Source organism: Ips typographus, linkage group LG8 (assembly GCF_016097725.1).
Source record: "Ips typographus isolate SLU linkage group LG8, UJ_Ityp_2.0, whole genome shotgun sequence".
NCBI classification, from domain to species: Eukaryota; Metazoa; Arthropoda; class Insecta; order Coleoptera; family Curculionidae; genus Ips; species Ips typographus.
In genome coordinates, this window is record NC_138429.1 from 1,558,221 (window position 1) to 1,578,427 (window position 20,207).

General features: G+C 35.8%; 1 protein-coding gene and 2 long non-coding RNA genes across 5 annotated transcripts in view; 2 read left to right on the forward strand and 1 right to left on the reverse strand.

Moving 5' to 3' along the window:
- LOC145733265 (uncharacterized) overlaps positions 1-20,207 on the forward strand; it is a 131,200-nt gene that overhangs the window by 70,184 nt on the left and 40,809 nt on the right. The gene's annotated exons all lie outside the window — the stretch shown is intronic.
- LOC145733296 (uncharacterized) lies at positions 271-4,296 on the reverse strand. The gene is made up of 3 exons (XR_014179180.1): positions 4,225-4,296; positions 4,030-4,162; positions 271-563 (listed from the first exon to the last, which is right to left on the reverse strand). It is a non-coding gene; the product is annotated as an uncharacterized LOC145733296 (long non-coding RNA).
- LOC145732964 (uncharacterized) lies at positions 12,510-13,608 on the forward strand. The gene is made up of 3 exons (XR_014179097.1): positions 12,510-12,559; positions 12,622-12,737; positions 12,791-13,608. It is a non-coding gene; the product is annotated as an uncharacterized LOC145732964 (long non-coding RNA).

Consider the following 20,207-nt stretch of genomic DNA (forward strand, 5'->3'; position numbering starts at 1 on the left):
ATATTGAAGGTAAAACACGTCAAATACAAATTTCCCCCATTTTGTTTTGGAACTCCCCCGACTTGGGGGCACTGGCAAACTGTCGCTACCAGTTCGGCGTCCGTGGAGATGACGTCGCCTGGGCAACCCATCTCCATGGAGACGGCGGCGTCGCTTTCCCAAACCCTCTTCAGTATTAGCAAAGTATTTGTTGAATTTTCTCCCTTTTATGGATTGGACACCTTTAAAACCGAGAAATTGTGTGTGTGTGTGAAAAGTATACTAACGTCCACTTTTTGAGATATTTATTGTTATCCACTGTTTTCAGAAATAACTATTTTTTTACGTGATTTGTATTTTTATATGGGCTATAGGTTTGTTATACCATCAGAATGCAACGACGATGACGTTGCACCCCAAATAATGGAGGGGGTCTTGCGGATACATTAGATGGACTTCCGGCGTCGCGGCGCTGCCGCCGATGGTGCGGAACGGGCGTCAATGCACATCTCATGCATATACATACGCTCCTTTCCGGTTTTTGGGGGGGGCGGTAACGGTGGCGGCGGCACTGAACCGTCCGACTGGAAATCGGGGATTTCGAACACATTTACTGGACTGATTCAAACATTTTTACAATTTTCTGACTATATCTACAAGAATGACCAAGTTTTTGTTGGATATTTGAGTGAGAACAGTTGAATATTAATACAGACATTTAACATCATTCATAGAAGTTAACCTACACTCCAAATAATAATAAAAGTATGGTCATCTACGAAGGCGTAGAAGGGCCACAACCAAATTAGACAAAAATTTTCAGTTTGGCAACATTGCAAACATTCTTCGAAGCAAATTAGTAAAATTTGTTAACTTTGGCTACATTGCAAACACACTTGAAAGAAATTAGTCAGTTTGGTTACATTACAAACACTCTTCGAACCAAAATTGTAGAATTTGTTAGTTTGATAACATTGCAAGGACACTTTTGAACCAAATTACCAAATTTTGTCAGTTAGGCAACATTGCAAATAATCTTCGATCTAAATTAGGAGAGTTTGTTAATTTGGCAACATTGCAAGCAAACACACTTTAAAGAAATTGTAGAATTTGTCAGTTTGACAACATTGCAACTAATTTCTTAGTTTGAAGTAAAAATTTAAGAAAAATAACGTCTGTGGCCCTTCTACGCCTTCATAGTCCACTTATTTAAAAATTTGTAAGTTTGGTTTGTTGCACAAATGTTTGAGACAGCCTGTATTTTGCTGTGTGCTTAATGTTACAAAACGTTCAACAAAATTTTAAAAGCTAACCCACCTAAGACATGAGTAAATTTCAATGTGACGTTACTCCGACTTCCCCTAGGAAGTTTCCGTCATTTTAAAATGTATGACGTCGTTCTAAGTACAGTCGAAAGTTTACATCACGTGACAAAGGAGCTCACAAGTTTCCGTAATCACGTGATGATCAACTTTTAAGAATCATCAGGCTATATTTTTGAGTTTTTCTGTATTGAAGATGAAAACTTTTGTTGTTTTCTCCCCCAGTATCTATGGTTTTAACCCGTTAATTTAATATAATGAAAAAAGGGCCGTAAACCCTAAATTGCTTTTTATAACTTATTAAATTAGAGCTTGCAGGCCCGATTAAATATCGAAAGCATATTGCTGCGCTCATCAACTGTCGCATTATATACAAGTATTGCGATAGTGGATGTAAACAGGCGAGCGCAGCCTCGGTCTCCCTAGAGAGGCTTTTCACCCCTCGAAAGTTGGCAAAAAGAGGGGGGTGGGAATCAGCCCTTAGCAGGGATTTGAGGTCACCACTGTCGGTCCTCATCATCGAGTCATAGCCTTGATTTTCGATTCAATTTACACTATTAAACGTGCATTTTATTAGAGCACGCCCGAGGGACTTGGCGCCCACTACGAAGGGGGATTTATTCAAATTTTCTTTTATATGCATTTGACGAAATATCGACGGAATTTCAGAAACTGTACGTTTTTTAATACCTCTAAAGTTTGAGGCCTGCAGACGACAGGCTTGCTCGATTTGCCTTGCAAATTACCGGGTAGATTACCCGCGCAAATATTAGTTTTATTTCAATCAATATCTATATTTCTCCGGCTATTGAATAAGTAAACTGTGAGGGTGGATTGTTCAATGTAGGGGTGCTATTGACGCTTTTACCGTCATTATGTCACTTTTGAAGAGCAATAAGTTGATGGTCTTGGTAATTAAATAGCTTTTAAAACAATCAAGTTGTATAATCTATTCACGATTTTCTTTAGGTCAAACTTTACCATGCAAATTTTCCAGTATAACAAAATGGAAAAAATAATTAATCAAGTCAAATATTAGGTAATATGATCCTAAAAGTTGTTACATCTTGTCTTCCTGTTTGTTTACCAAATCTGCTTATTTTAAAAAGAACATCCTGTATATTATACTTCAAAAAGAAGAAGTTCGGAGAGTTTGTCCTGATCAGGCAACTGATTGATTTTTACTGATTTTTGGGCAGCAGAAGAGTATCCAACACACAGACAAAGAAAAGAACTACTAAAGGTGATCTGCCCTGCTGATCACCATAAAGACTTTCAAAAAGTTCGTTCAAATAAAGCTGAAAGCTGCAGCTTTTTTTGACTTAAAAGAGAGAGATTTACTTAATTTTTTTCTAAAAAGAAGTAATTGCCGTAAATAATAATAGGTATGAAAATCAATAGCCTTAAACGACGGTATAAATTAATAACACGTGGGAACGAGACATGTTGCTTTTCCATTAAAAATGAATCAATCAAATTGCTTTTGGGGAAATAAACTGACTACTCAGTGAACGCTTTAGATCACGGATAACACATTTTTAGGGGAAAAATACTAGTATGACTACACTCTCTAAAGACTGATTTATCTCCCGTACTCCTCGCGGAAAATGTTCAACTCAATAATAAATTAGAATAATTATTTTTAAATTGATGCACTCTCTCTCTCTGTTGTTCCCAAAGGATCGTAGGCATATGCTATTTAATATAATTGAATCGCACCCTGTAGGGTGGCGGACCCGATAACCGGATTACTGTCAAATCAAATCGCATTAAACGGGCTCCGGCAATCTCTATATACACCCGATGTTGCACCGTATTACGTTAGATTATTCGCCACAGCTTTCGAGTAGTTCTTTCTTATTATTATTATCGACGAACGGACCGGGGATTTTAATTATCTCTCTCCTAAATCCCCAAAAAGTCGCTCGGAAAAGTCGTTCGTGCGGAATATTTCGCTTTCGATACGCCGCTATATTGCACAACTTGGATCTCTGATCGTTTTGGTTTATCAAATTTAGTAAAGTCTAGTGACAGTGACATTATAATTTTCGTTTCTTTTCTACTAATTGTAAACTGAGTGAGACAAAAATGTCTTCTTTAACAATTCCTCAAATTCGTGGATTTATTAATTTTGGTTTTTTTGGCGTTTTGTTGACAGGTTCCTCGAGTTGTTTCCAGTTGAAATTTGAATTATTTTTGTGAAGAAGAAATAAAATAATAATCGACGTATTTTTTTTGAAAGCCAATCAATGTGACGTAGTAAGTTATTGACCAATAAACGGTATACGAGATTGCTTTAGTATAAGAGAAGCAATAGTGGCCTAACCTAACCTAACTATAACCTAATGATATCCATAAATTAAAAAAATAGAGAACATTAGAAACTAAAGAACGCCTTGGGAAAATCAGGGAAGAAGACAGAGTAGGACTGTGAATTTTGGATATATTATTCCTGACAGTTTTAGTAATAATCATAGTAACATTATAAATCTAGATTTACATGTCAATGGAACGTTTTGACAGATCGGACTATTACGGTCATTTTTCCGCGAGAGGGCGTTTTGCATGGCACACTTGATATGTTTTGCTTAATTTGTTTTCACAACATATCTAGTGTGCCATGCAAAACGCCCCCTCGCGGAAATATTATTTTGTACACATAGGTAATATGAATTATATATTCTTATTATTATAAGTTATTTTATCAACATAATACATTAATACGTACTTGAAAAATATTTCCATGAGTTTAAAAACTTGGTTTTTCTAAGCTTTTTAATAAGTCGGGATATCTTTCGGGATTAGGACCTGCTAGGAATTGCTCTTGGTTCACAATCTGGCACTACAACGCTCGGCTTTTCCTACAAAACTGACAAAACTCAGGAACAACACAAATATGCAACTTTAACTTTACTTTTAATACCTTTTTGTCGCAAATTCAAACAGCGCAAAACGACTCGAACGATATTGAAACTCAACAATGACAACTAGTAATTGGTCGTTTTCCTTCGGATCTAAACACGATATGATCCAAAGGTCACGTGACCTCTGTATAATTTTGTGATTATGGGGTCATGTGATTTTTAGAAAAACTAAAGTGTCTCCCTCCGGCGGCGGATTCGGCGAAACGTCAAATTTTGTGTTTTCATGGCCTCCCATTTAAAATGAAGATCTAGTTTTCTACGGTAATAATTTACGCATTTTATTTATACAGGGCGATTCCAAAGTTGGGCTTTTGTGACACAATTTTTGAATTAAAATATCTGAAAAAATCTTGTTCAAACGCCATGTTGTGGCATTTTCTATCTTCTTCCCAATGACATATAGAAAATGTAGGTTGGAGTGAAAATTACAGCTTCACAAGACTTCAAACCTGGCAACAACGCTGCAAACTCACAAAAAGTGACACAATTTTCGAATTAAAATTTCTCAAAAACTGAAAAAGTTAGAAAATTCGCCCAACCGACATTTTGTAACATTTTTCATCCTCTTTCTAATGATATATAAAAAAATCTAGATTGGAGTGCAAATTACAGCTTCACAAGGCTTCAAACCTAGCAACAACGCTGCAAACTCACAGAAAGTGACACAATTTTTTACCATTTTCGAGATTATTAACACTTTTTTTTATAGTAATTAAGATACCACCAAGAACTGTTGATTATTTGATAATTGACCTTAATAGGTGGTATTATTGATGAAATCCACGTCACATGACTTTCTGGTTTATTTGCTGTAAAAACTATGGTTATGTTGTTGTGCTGATTTAATTTAAACATTACAGTATTACTGATTTTTATCAATCATAATGTGTTAAAGTGTATATTTCTGGATCTTTAGGCGACAAATTGTCCAGGAAACGTATTAAATCACACGAAATAATATCACAGAGACACCCCCAAATGCATCATCATATCGATATACGTGTCAAATGACCCCCCCCAAGGGTAGTAAACAAGGAAACCTGTCCGAGACTATTAAATCGCCCAAAAACAAAACGTTCTACACGGTGTTGACAGTGTAACACGAAACCATTGGCGCGCGTCATTAGGGGGTGTGAAATGACCCAAAAAGTCTTTCGTTTAAGTGACTTGGAGGGTTCATTTCCGAAGTAGCTTATTGACCCTGAGTTACTTTCCAATATTTGGATTAATAAGTGTCCAAAATTTGTTTGACAGTGACAAGTGACATGATGACGTACTAGAGCTGTTCTGAAAAGTGTATAGTAGGCTTAGATTGCGTCGATATAAAAATGATTTCAAACAGAAATGAATTTCTCTCCCGTTCCGATGATGATGATAAACGAACGAAAAGTCGTATTTGACGGAACGACTCCGGCCGATATTGGAATTCCTGTTTATGATTGGTAATTAAACAGCACCCTCGAAGGGCCTACTACTGTGCGCACCTTTGGGGGGTAGCCTGTGTGTGAGTGTTAGCCGACATCAGACTGTACATCATAAATTATAATTCGTTCAGCGGATCGACACCGACTTGATGTTTCCTTCATACACTGCCCGAAATAAACAATGTCTAATAAAGTATTTGCAAGAGTTTTACAATTGGCAACGTTGCATGTACAGGGTGTTCGGATTTAATGTGTTTTGCCAGAAAACCCACTAGATGCTGTCTAGAGCTCAATTTTGGTATTAATAACAAAAACCATATTTTGATATGGATTGTCATTTTGCGGCACTAGATGGCGTTTTTCAAATTTCGACCACAAAAACATTTTAAAGGCACTCCAAACAAGAAATAAATAAACGTCACTTTTGACAACTGAAAACCTGAGTCAAAGCCAACTTGAATAAAAACAAAAAAGTGTAATATCTCAGTTATTTTTAAGATTAACTCTTCATTGTAGTAAACGGCATAAAATGTATATTTTATTAATGTTGTAGCCAACTGTCATTTCAATTTAAAATAATAAAGATAGGTAAATTTTTGCGAAAACGGAAGACATTAGCAAAAAACCAAGCACGCCGCTGGATTCACATCAAAAAAGTGCCTTAAGAATGTTTTCGTTTCACTCCGATATTTTAATAAACAAAAAAGTTGTGAGGAGTTTTCAAAATGGGCGTGTGGGTCTCTCACAAATATGCAACCAGCAATACAGTTCTCTTCAGTCATTCCAAGACAGTAGATCAGTTCCACGTCGCATACTGACGTGTGTATAAGGCAAGGGGCTGCCAAACTTTAGTGATGATTCCAAAAGGCAGCTCCTAGGACGAAACACACATTACTACGTCATTCCCATCTTCTCGGAGATAGCCTCTAAAAGCCAAATTTGAAAAACGCCATCTAGCGCCGCAAACTGGCAAGATATCGAAATACATCATAAATATGTCATTCGTCTTTTCTCAAAAATCAACCTCTAGACATGATTACTAGTTTTTTCCTAATTATCCAGGAAATGGGGTTTTCCTGACAAAGCAAAATAAATCCGGACATCCTGTATACTGATATAACGTTTCGTTCTGAAAAATTTTTAATTCTTGTAGTTTTCTCGGATGCTTCGTAAGTTATTGGCCAAAAACATTTTGAATGTACTTTTCCTGTTGGTTTACAGTTAGACAAGTCAAATTTCAAATGTTGTTGGTTATTTTTAAGGTCTCAGAATGTTGAACTACTTACAAGAACCGTCTTAATCCCCTCTTTTTTGTGATATAAATGTGAATTGAAAAAGGTTTGAAAATTGGCTTAACTGGCAAAATTTTCAATATTAAGTTATCTTTCATGAAATCATGAAGTCAATTATCAAGATTCAAGCAGTAAAACTTATTTCAAAATTATGGAAATTGACTGGTAAAGTTCCGATTATTAAATCAGTTTAGTTTTAACAGTGTTGGAAATGATGTTTTATGATTACAATTGTTATACAGGTGTGGTAGATCCAAAAGCGACCATAGGAAAACCGTGTAACGGACAGAGAAACGTAGGTAATTGCATGCGCGGGAGAAAGACAGAAAACGAAAAAAATATCAAGTAGGCCATATTTTTAGCGCGCTGTTGCCAAACGCCGTAAGTATTCAATACCTTCGACAAACTTACTTTACGGCGTTTGGCAACAGCGCGCTAAAAATATGGCCTACTTGATTTTTTTTTTTCGTTTTCTGTCTTTCTCCCGCGGATGCAATTACCTACGTTTCTCTGTCCGTTACACGGTTTTCCTATAGTCGCTTTTGGATTTACCACACCTGTATGTTGAAGCAACAGTGTCAAATGTCACTATCAGTTAATAAATTATGGATTTTGGTTTAGTTTCTTTAAAGATTGAATTTTATCATAGCCATCCAGTAAAAAACTACAATAGTTGTATGACAGTGTCAAAAAAAATCAAATTAAAGATAAAAAACTAATGAGAAAACACTTTTAAGTGTTGTTTACAATTTCTGCAGGTAGTATATACAACCACTAATCATTTGGAGGAAAAAAGGCAAGGCAACCCATAAAAGGGGGAAAACAGGAACCATACTTAGACACCTGTGCCCGGGGGTTATTTATCACGCTTTTGTATCTTCGATACGAGCTTGCACACATATTAATTTTGTTTCGGTTTATATTTTCGTCGGACCATTACCGCCTAACAAATTAATGACTGCCAGCCGGTCTACGGGATCCGTTACCATCCGCATTTTATACAAAATAATTCGGGAATAATAAATAATAAATCACCACCACTTTTCAAGGTGGGGGAGAGGAAGCCTTTTAAGGGTTTAGCTAATGTTTTTCCAAGTAGTTCTAAAAAAACTTACCTGATCGAAGCTAGGTAAGCAATAATATAATTAAAAGTAATGTTTGGGTGTTAATCGCGTTCCACATGACACTGACATGTACAATTTTCGTAATGGTTCAAGAGTTTTCGATTGCCAGTCAATAAATTAATGAAGTAACAGAGCGTTCGCTTCGATGCCCCTCCGTGTGTGATACACTGATCAACAAAAAGTCATCAAAACTCATTTGCTTGATTTTTTTCAATTATCTAATGGCGTTTTCGATTGGCATGTTTAGTGCAAAACGAATGTATCTCTATCCTGTGCTCTATCAAATGTCATTGAAGCAGTGTAGCAATACACTGGTTTTGCACTAAACCTTGTGACATGCCAAAACGTCATTCAAAGTCAACTGTCAAATGACGTCATATTGTTACTGTGGTGGTTTGTTCATTCTTTTTGATAAGTGGTTATGTTTTAACGGTTGATTTACACTAGTTAGCTTCACAATTGGTAAATTAATTTTTTGCCAAAAAAAAAGGGAATAATTCTTTGAAAAGGTAATATTTGAAAAATCATACCAATAAAGTCGAATTTACCTTAAAACGTATCATTGTTTTAACAGAACTTACCATTGAGACATAGCATTTTGCATCATTTTTCCATTTGAGTGCAAATTACAGCGTCACAAGGGTTTAATCCCGGTAACGACTCTTTCAACTCACAAGAAGTGACACAATTTTTAAATTCATGTATCTCAAAAACTGAAAAAGCTAGACAGTTTGTTTAAACGCCATATTGTGGCATTTTTTATCTTCTTCCCAATGTCATATAGAAAATATAGATTGGAGGGAAAATTACAGCTTCACAAGGCTTCAAACCTAGCAACAACGCTGCAAACTCACAAAAAGTTACACAATTTTCGAATTGAAATTTCTCAAAAACTGAAAAAGTTAGAAAATTCGCACAACCGTCATTTTGTAACATTTTTCATCCTCTTTCTATTGATATATACAAAATCTAGATTGGAGTGCAAATTACAGCTTCACAAGGCTTCAAACTTAGCAACAACTCTTCCAACTCACAAAAAGTGACACAATTTTCGAGTTGAAATTTCTCAAAAACTGAAAATGTTAGAAAATTCGCTCAACCGTCATTTTGTAACATTTTTCATCCCCTTTCTATTGATATATAAAAAATCTAGAGTGGAGTGCAAATTACAGCTTCACAAGGTTTCAAACTTAGCAACAACGCTGCAAACACACAAAAAGTGACACAATTTTCGAATTGAAATTTCTCAAAAACTGAAAAAGTTAGAAAATTCGCACAACCGTCATTTTGTAACATTTTTCATCCCCTTTCTATTGATATATAAAAAATCTAGAGTGGAGTGCAAATTACAGCTTCACAAGGTTTCAAACTTAGCAACAACGCTGCAAACTCACAAAAAGTGACACAATTTTCGAATTGAAATTTCTCAAAAACTGAAAAAGTTAGAAAATTCGCACAACCGTCATTTTGTAACATTTTTCATCCTCTTTCTATTGATATATAAAAAATCTAGATTGGAGTGCAAATTACAGCTTCAAACTTAGCAACAACGCTGCAAACTCACAAAAAGTAACACAATTTTCGAGTTGAAATATCTCAAAAATTAAAAAAGTTAGAAAAAAAAAAAATTTAATGTGTGTTGATAGGAAATAACCTGTCAGTTAGTTAAAATTAAGTTAAAGTTATTTTTTATTTTCGTTTTTTCAGTAAAACTGTGACACCCTGTATCTTCGTTATTGTTCACATTTCGAAAAAATTGTATTTAACCTTAAACCTTATTTTTTGGAGCCCTATTCGCAGGTGGAAGGAAAGCCCCAACTTTGGAATCACCCTGTATATCTGTTTAAGGGTCAATTTAAACTGTAACTGAGTTTAAAATGTAAAATTTGTATTAGATTAGTTAAAAGTTAAAAATTGATTTATTTAAGTAAGTTTGACTGTTGGTACATAACATTATGGCAAAATGGCATCCAATCATCAAATTTTTAAGTATGTTTTGCTGTTTTACACTTTTACGAAACGTATTTTAACACTTGGCAAACCAAACTGCGTCTTAAACAAAGAGTTTAACGTCATAACTGTCAAAATGTTACTAATCAAGCTACCAAATGGAATTGGTTTAATTTTCAATTCTCGCCTTAAAAAAGTGTTTAAAAGTCAGTTTTACACAGTTCCGTTAAACTTGTTGTTAACTAAAATATGTATCTGCACTTCAAAATTGATAGTTACATTCTTTTACAAACGTCAATAAGGATTAGGTTACTTTGAAACAAAACACTCTGTTAACGGAGTTTACTATTATTACAAATATTGATGAAAATATTAAATCAACCTTATTGACATCTATTATAGTTAAAACTGAACTATTCTGTTAAATTTAACTGAAAACTGTAAAAGTGGCCTTTAACGAATTTATAATGTTAGAGTACTAAAAGTGAAGTTTTACACATCCATTTAAAGAGTTAACGTTGAAAACATTCAAAAATGCTCTAATTTCAAAGTCAGTAACAAATAGGCGACAGTTACAGCAAAACGGACACCAGATTGGTGTTCTGCATGTCAAAATTAGTTAAAATGGCCACCTTGACAAGTTTAAATCCAATATGGCGGCGGTCAATATAGTAGGCCAAGAAAAATCTACATTTGGACAAAATTTTGATTGATTGGAACATGGGCGTCAAACTTGATTACCTCTTTTCGGACATTTTTCTCAATATCTCGAAAACGGTTTGAGTTGGCAGTGTAAAATTTCCAATCATGTATGCCCCTCAGAGAAACGCTACTTTAATTAAATATAACACTTTTCCGTACAACGGTGGACTTTCAGAAATAAAAAACTCCATTTTTGACACCTATGAATTTTTTACTGAACTGTGACGTGAACTGTCATTTTTTATGGACGCCATATCTTGAAAACTGTCAAAAATCAAAGCAGAGTGGCTAGTTTGTGATTGGTCAAGAAAAACAGCTTTTAGCTTGCTGTTTTTTTTTTGACCAATCACAAGCTATACGCGATTTATGCAAATCTGGACTTGCGTAAACTTTTGATAGAAAAATATAGTAAAAATCTTTCTGAGAGCAAGTTTTGAACAAAAACTTAATTATACGAGTGATTCGTGATGAGTAGTCTGTCGTAAATATGAGGCAGAGGCCAATTTCGACGAAAGCAAACTATTTGCGTAATTAAAACCGCCATTACACAAACCGAGTCATTTCGGAAGAGGACATTCATTATACGAGGAAAGCAGAGTGTAATGATAGCAATTTTCTGAACTGAGGGTCTTCCAATCTCTCTCCCAGTTCGCTGTCTCTCTCTGATATCTGTGGAAAGTGGTTGGGGCCCCCCTCTCATCTGGAAAAGCCTGGCATATGTACGATTGCCGCTCGTATTTTTTACCCGGTCGCCTTATCTCGGCCCCGTCTTAATTAAAGTCTTTGTAAGTCGACTCTTGTCATTAGTTTCCTGTGCTATTCGGATTAAAATGCGAACTAAGCTGCGAAAGAGAAGATTATCGATCGATTTATGGGCCTTCGTTCTACTACTAAGTATTTTATACCAATTTGGACTTTGCTAGGTTTCTTTACAAGTGAGGGGGAGCTTTCAATTCAATTAAAGGAATTTGCTGTTACAAATTTTTATACTTTTAGCATGAAAGTAATATTGTAATCGGGGTTTGCAACATGCATCGTATACACGCACAATTAGGGAAAAACGAGATGAAAGACTAATTTGAAACGAGATTTTCGATAAACAGAGGCGAGGGTTGACATACCTACTCCTCTATTAATTCTTTATAACGGAGAGTGAATGAAAATGAGAGAAAAACACTTCTAGATTGAAGATAATCCAGAGTTTACTTTGGCCGTTACAAAGGTAGATTCTAAAACAGTTTTTGGACTTATGACAATTGAAATGGATGACGACCGACCCTCGAATGCGTATATAACGTCGTTTTGAGGAAAATAAATGGTCGATTTTGTGCATTTTCAATACGAACCATACATCAAGACGAAGTTTAATCAATCACCGTGTGGGGGTAGAAGGTGAAGGCAAACTCTCAGAACGGAAGGCCCCATTCAAAGGTGGTCAAGCGAATGGCAATTATGGATGGCAAACTTTCTACTTTGCGGTTCTGCGGCCACAGTTATTTTTATTTGAATATATTTAGCTAAAACTACAAAAATGTAGTGTAAGTATATTATAGGTATAAAAAAAATGTGTGAATTATTACCGTAGAAAACTAGATCTCCATTTTAAATGGGAGGCCATGAAAACACAAAATTTGACGTTTCGCCGAATCCGCCGCCGGAGGGAGACACTTTATTTTTTCTAAAAATCACATGACCCCAGGATTACAAAATTATACTGAGGTCACGTGACCTTTGGATTATATCCTGTTTAGATCCGAAAGAAAACGACTAATTACTAGTTGTCATTGTTGTGTTTCAATATCGTTCGAGTCGTTTTGCGCTGTTTGAATTTGCGACAAAAAGGTATTAAAAGTAAAGTTAAAGTTGCATATTTGTGTTGTTCCTGAGTTTTGTCAGTTTTGTAGGAAAAGCCGAGCTTCGTAGTGCCAGATTGTGAACCAAGAGCAATCCCGAAAGAAACCCCGACTTATTAAAAAGCTTAGAAAAACCAAGTTTTTAAACTCATGGAAATATTTTTCAAGTGCGTATTACTGTATTACTTTTATGTTGATAAAATAATCATAGTTTTTCCAGCAAATAAACCAGAAAGTCATGTGACGTGGATAAGAAAAAAAGCTATTATTTCATCAATAATAACACCTATTAAGGTCAATTATCAAAGAATAAACAGTTCTTGGTGATATCTTAATTACTATAAAAAAAGTGTTAATAAAATATACAGGGTGCCACAAATTCGTGTCTGAGTATGGGGATTTCGAAAATGGTAAAAGATACAGAGTTGGATAAATGAAGGCAAAGTTGCCCAATTTGGAGATCAATCGTCTCAAAAAAGTTTTGATTTTATTGTAAGCTTATTTGATGAGATAATTTAAATTTATTGACACTTTGTGATTGCACCTTTTGTCACATTTGAAATCCGACATTTCCATTTTTGCCAGCCATCATCAACTTTATTTTTTTTAAATGACCAACGTAAGGCTCTTTAATCCAAGTTTGGCAAAATATTTTATTTTGAAACAATCATTCCGACTTATTAGCGTCAATTTGTCATAAATAAACGGGGTCGATCTGATGACACGGGCTGGTAACTGCCGAGTTATCTCCGTGATTTAATGACTTACCGGAAGAGTGCTAATAATTGTTTCCCACTATACTCTCGTTGTGGCTTATCAGATCGTTCGGATTACTGTGCCGTTTCCCTGCTTCTCTTAAATTTATTTCATTCCGCCCTTAAACAACGACGGACCCTACTAACGACCCACTATAATTCAACCGGTGCCACTCTATACACACACATATTTTTTTTTGCTTTACCCATTTCACTTTTGCTCGGTTTAATGACAAGAAACAACATAAATATAGTATGTAGTACGTTTTGTAAATTGAGGTAAAATAATATTCAAAATATAAAATTATTTGTGGTGTTTTATTTTGTTGACATAATAGTGTATTACAGAAAAGCAATCAAAGAATTTTCCCCAAAAAATAAGATTTTTCTCTTGGGGATATGTTGTCCAGGGGACTTCTTCTGGGAAAAAAATATTTACCTGGGGAATAACTGGGGTGTTTAAGTCTGTCACTTACTACTCAAAACCACTCTTTTTGGAACAGTTTTAGTGTATGACAACGCTTATGGGATTAAGCCTAAGTTCTTTCACCATAAAATCACATATTTTGGGACACACCTCGCTTTGAACCTAAATTACTTTCTTATTTGACAAGTTACGTCAAAATGTCATAGAAATCAAAAGATAGAGCAGATTTCAAGCTTTCTAAAAATGTCCCCCCATGAGCTGATTGATGACACCGTTTGGACGCTAGAGAGCGTCAAAATTCTTTCATCCTAAAATCACATATTTTGGGACACACCTCGCTTTGAACCTAAATTACTTCCTTATTTGACAAGTTACGTCAAAATGTCATAGAAAGCAAAAGATAGAGCAGATTTCAAGCTTTCCAAAAATATCCCCACATGAGTTGATTGATAACACCGTTTGGCCGCTAGAGGGCGTCAAATTTCTTTCATCCTAAAATCACATATTTTGGGACACACCTCGTTTTGAACCTAAATTACTTCCTTATTTGACAAGTTACGTCAAAATGTCATAGAAAGCAAAAGATAGAGCAGATTTCAAGCTTTCTAAAAATGTCCCCCCATGAGCTGATCCATTACACCGTTTGGACGCTAGAAGGCGTCAAAATTATTTCACCCTAAAATCACATATTTTGGGACGCACCTCGCTTTGACCCTAAATTACTTCCTTATTTGACAAGTTACGTCAAAATGTCATAGAAAACAAAAGATAGAGCAGATTTCAAGCTTTCTAAAAATGTCCCCACATGAGTTGATTGATGACACCGTTTGGACGCTAGAGGGCGTCAAAATTCTTTCATCCTAAAATCACATATTTTGGGACACACCTCGCTTTGACCCTAAATTACTTCCTTATTTGACAAGTTACGTCAAAATGTCATAGAAAACAAAAGATAGATCAGATTTCAAGCTTTCTAAAAATGTCCCCCCATGAGCTGATCGATAACACCGTTTGGACGCTAGAAGGCGTTAAAATTATTTCACCCTAAAATCACATATTATGGGACACACCTCGCTTTGACACCAAATAACTCCCTTATTTGACAAGTTACGTCAAAATGTCATAGAAAGCAAAAGATAGAGCAGATTTCAAGCTTTCTAAAAATGTCCCCACATGAGTTGATTGATGACACCGTTTGGACTCTAGAAGGCGTCAAAATTATTTCACCCTAAAATCACATATTTTGGGACACACCTCGCTTTGACCCTAAATAACTCCCTTATTTGACAAGTTACGTCAAAATGTCATAGAAAGCAAAAGATAGAGCAGATTTCAAGCTTTCTAAAAATGTCCCCCCATGAGCTGATCGATAACACCGTTTGGACTCTAGAAGGCGTCAAAGCGTCAAAATTATTTCACCCTAAAATCACATATTTTGGGACACACCTCGCTTTGACCCTAAATAACTCCCTTATTTGACAAGTTACGTCAAAATGTCATAGAAAGCAAAAGATAGAGCAGATTTCAAGCTTTCTAAAAATGTCCCCCCATGAGCTGATCGATAACACCGTTTGGACTCTAGAAGGCGTCAAAATTATTTCACCCTAAAATCACATATTATGGGACACACCTCGCTTTGACACTAAATAACTCCCTTATTTGACAAGTTACGTCAAAATGTCATAGAAAGCAAAAGATAGATCAGATTTCAAGCTTTCTAAAAATGTCCCCCCATGAGCTGATCGATAACACCGTTTGGACGCTAGAAGGCGTTAAAATTATTTCACCCTAAAATCACATATTATGGGACACACCTCGCTTTGACACTAAATAACTCCCTTATTTGACAAGTTACGTCAAAATGTCATAGAAAGCAAAAGATAGAGCAGATTTCAAGCTTTCTAAAAATGTCCCCACATGAGTTGATTGATGACACCGTTTGGACGCTAGAAGGCGTTAAAATTATTTCACCCTAAAATCACATATTATGGGACACACCTCGCTTTGACACTAAATAACTCCCTTATTTGACAAGTTACGTCAAAATGTCATAGAAAGCAAAAGATAGAGCAGATTTCAAGCTTTCTAAAAATGTCCCCACATGAGTTGATTGATGACACCGTTTGGACGCTAGAGGGCGTCAAAATTCTTTCATCCTAAAATCACATATTTTGGGACACACCTCGCTTTGACCCTAAATTACTTCCTTATTTGACAAGTTACGTCAAAATGTCATAGAAAAGCAAAAGATAGAGCAGATTTCAATCTTTCTAAAAATATCCCCACACGAGTTGATTGATAACGCCGTTTGGCCGCTAGAGGGCGTCAAATTTCCTTTACCGTAATATCACATATTATACTGTAAATATTTTTTAGTCAGATTTCATGTAAATCTTAATCCGGCCGAGTTTCTGGCAAAGAAATGGTTAATATGTAAAATTTTAGGTCTAACTCTGTTAGTTTTTGAGATATCAAAAAACCGACTGCACCAGCGTCTTTTCCGGGAAATTTTAACATAAAATGACACCGAGACGTCAACTGTAACTTGACAAATAAAAAAGTTGTATTTTTTGACAGTTCCAGGCCGCCATTTTAAATTTTCTGTCAAAATATTGACTTGCACCTCATTTTAAAGGAAATTTCACGTAGTTTCAAGAAATGATAGACAAAATGGCGTTCCAGGCCTCCATTTTGAATTTCCTGTCAAAATATTGACTTGCACCTCATTTTTAAGGAAATTTTACGTAGTTTCAAGAAATGACAGACAAAACGACTTTCCAGGCCGCCATTTTAAATTTTCTGTCAAAATATTGACGCGCACCTCATTTTAAAGGAAATTTCACGTAGTTTTAAGAAATGACATACAAAATGGCTTTCCAGGCCGCCATTTTAAATTTTCTGCAATCCCTTACTGTTTACCGTCCTTGGTTCACACGGGCTATGTTTAGACGTTTTAACGAATCTTTTAGCTGGCATAGGAACCAAGTTGAAAACTGTCAAATAATAACACCTGTCATCTTTAAAGACACAGAAGAGAAGTAGCAGCAACAAAAAAGCGGAGACACGCAGAGACTGGATGAAATGTATTAAAATCCAGAAATAACAAATTGAAATCTACAAAAAATCCTTTTGTGGGATAGTTTTATTTCTACTCTGGTTCTCAATCTCAAACTACAAACAGTGCTGTAATTGAAGACAGTCATCTAAGGACTTGTTTTCTATTATTCATAAATTCTGACCCTTCGGTAAACATAAAGTATGGGCCAATTAGATAACAACCGAGCCCTTTTTAGCAAAACAATGGGGTGCAGTTTACAAAAACCTAACAAAAGCATTTTAAAAGTAACACCTTAACTTTTATTGACACGAAAACCCTAGGCACGTTCCACTCTAGCTTTTCATTCATGTCTCTTTCTTTTATATTGAGTGTGTGTGTGTGTATAATATAATCTATGGACAATAAGGCTAATATTACCTTTTTGGCACAATGCTCGCCGTGGGGATCACAATATCACTCTCACTCTATACCGAATATATTTACTGTTGTAGAGTTTATTCTGCTAAAGCATTCAATGAGAGACTGCCTTGTTAAAGCTTTTCAGCTCTAATGGCCGATTAACTTTATTGTGAGGATTTTTTTGTGTTGAGGCTTTTACAGGTGTTCAATTATACTGTACAAATAGATTAACTTTATTTGACATAATTGGGATTTTTGACTGAAACTTTCCCTTTTCCGCGCTTATTCTCACTTAACCAATCAACGCTTATCATAGTTTTTCAGATATGTACACTTTATTTCCATTACGGCCTCGATAACCGTTAAACCGCAAAGTAATACGTTTTGTTCTTAATTCGATTTTTTCTTGGTTACGGCATCTTTGGATTGCTTTTTGTGGTTATCTAATTTAAAAAGTCATTGCCTAATCCACTTGGTTCAAGTGAAATTGACTTGTCTTACGTCCAAATCGGATGTAAACAGAAAGTTACCAAGGGATTTCCAAAAGGGAGTCCAAAATCCAATTTGTTGAGCAACAACATTAAACAAATCCATAGGCAGTTTATTGCGGGATGCCACCGCGGTAAATTAAATAATTTGATTTGGTGCCCTGGGTCTTTTGTTCGCTTGGGAACGACCAGTTGTTACCAGGATAAGATGCAGTTTGTCTGCAAATAAATCTTCGGCTTGATAAGGTTTTTCTTCTGGTGCGAGATGATAAATTTTCTTATTAATAAGGGAACGAGGGTTTGTTCAGATTCCAGGTGTGAAACTGATTCAGTTAGGGGGGAGTTGGTAATCTTAAATTCAGTCCTAACATTCTTCAGTCAATATTATTTAGGATTAATCATCAGCCAGAGTGTCACGTTTCGAGGAAAAATTCTCATGAAACTAGCCTACCGGTACCATGATTACCTACTTTTTGAAAAACTCTCTCAATTTACCGAAATCATCCTTAAGACGTCAGGGACACAAAAGGAGTAGCACCTATGCCTATTTTTGAGGCCGGAACCTAACTTATTACTTTTTCTCGGAAAAAAAGATTTATGCCAACGGTGGGTTTCGTATATTTAATCCCCGTACCCGTTTTGGGTACCTGCCCATAAATTTAAGGGATAATAGCATGTTAGATTCCTTTTACTTTTGTTGCATGTATGAGTGGCAAAAATTCACATACTCTACACCACTACATACTCATACAAAAAAGTGTAAATTGTATCTAACGATGGTCGCATTCGTTTTCACGTTTTTTACGTCACAATGACGTAATTTGACAGTTGGTCAAATTATGGTTTTGCCAAATTTCGACATCATGACGTTTGAAACGCTCTGCTTGCTCCATGAAGTTTGAAAACGAATGCGGTCTTTGCCTAATCATCAAATAGGTATTAATAATAATAATATCACATGGCACGATGATTACAAAATTACACGAAGGTCACGTGACGTTTGGACCGTTTGTCTTAAAACAGTTGTGGGATCTTGTAAAGATTAAGCATCCACGAATTAGATGTTAATTTTTATTTAACAGTTAGATTACGGCTTCTATAGTAAAGACAAAAATAAAAATTTGCGGTAAATTCACAAATTTCTTCAGAAAATTGAGATAAAAATCCGTAAAATGTACGAAAAATTGGTGGAAAAACCACACCACCTGTCAAGAAATCAGCTGATGATGATCAACCTCGAAAACTGCGGCTATTAAAAACCAAAATAATGCTTGGCAACCTAATGCTAACCGTAGTGGCCGATTTGTATTAGTGCCAATATTTGTTTATTGCAAATTTAGGAAAAAAATATGCATTAATAACTGACCTAGACTAATCAAGTGCGAAATCAGCGAAATCCACCAATATTGTAAAGTAAACAAAGGAAAATGGCGGCAACTATGCTTAACCCCATAATTGAAGGAACATTGAATGACATCTGAAGTTGACGTACATACTGTCAAGTATCAGTTATCCTCTGTGAATTATGCGGCGTTGCCAGACGGTTTTTTTTATTAATATTTAATACTTCAACTAATTTTTATTGTTTTTAAACATAAAAATATGTTTGGTAGCCTAACAGTGTAACAGCTATTTAAGACTATATTTGACAACATTGCAGAAGGTAAATTGTGATTTTACCGCAAAATTTTCTTTTTTCTCTGGACTATAGAAGCAGTAATCTATACGCAAAAACAATTTGGTGACCAAACTCAGTTGTGGTGCAACAACTTAATATTGGCTTGAAACAAACCGTCGTCAAATAGCAATCCCATGCTGACGATGACGTTTCCAGCCTAACTCTTTCGGTACCCTCGGGAATATACGCGGGTGGTTCCCTCCTTTAATATCAAAACGTCAACGCAACATAAAGCCGGGGTCTCCGCCTTGAATGACAGCATGAAATGCTGGTCTCGGTGAAATATTAGTCGGGACCGTGGTATCCTGTTGCACCGGTGCCGAACTGGCCTGAAAATTGTCAGGGCCATTCATTTCTTGGCCTCGTGTAAAAACTAGAAGTTTGCCCCCCGTAGATGTTTTGTATGGGGCAGCGTTTCACAATGGAATGGGGGCCACGTCCTAAGAAATTTCGTTTTCGGTGTCTCATTATAATGTATGTTAGTTAGTTTATAATGAAATATTTCAAATTTAGTATGAATTTCCGTAAGAAGGTTATAATGGACCGATATAAATTTTATTGGTAGACCGTATAAATAAGCGAAGTATGAAATATTCCCTGACATAATCAGTGGGCTGCAAACATAAGCTAAACGTAAAACTGTGTCAACACGGCAAATTGTGCATGCGGCCATTGTAGCAAGGGCCCCATCAATGATGCATAAGCTGTGCCGAGGCTGGGACCGCGCCCCCGGGGCTCTGTTTGGTTTTAATACATTTTCAATGAGCCGACTTGAACCCGCTCCGTATCTTGAATCTGTGTTTCGAAATTGTCGGCAATATGGTTTATAATA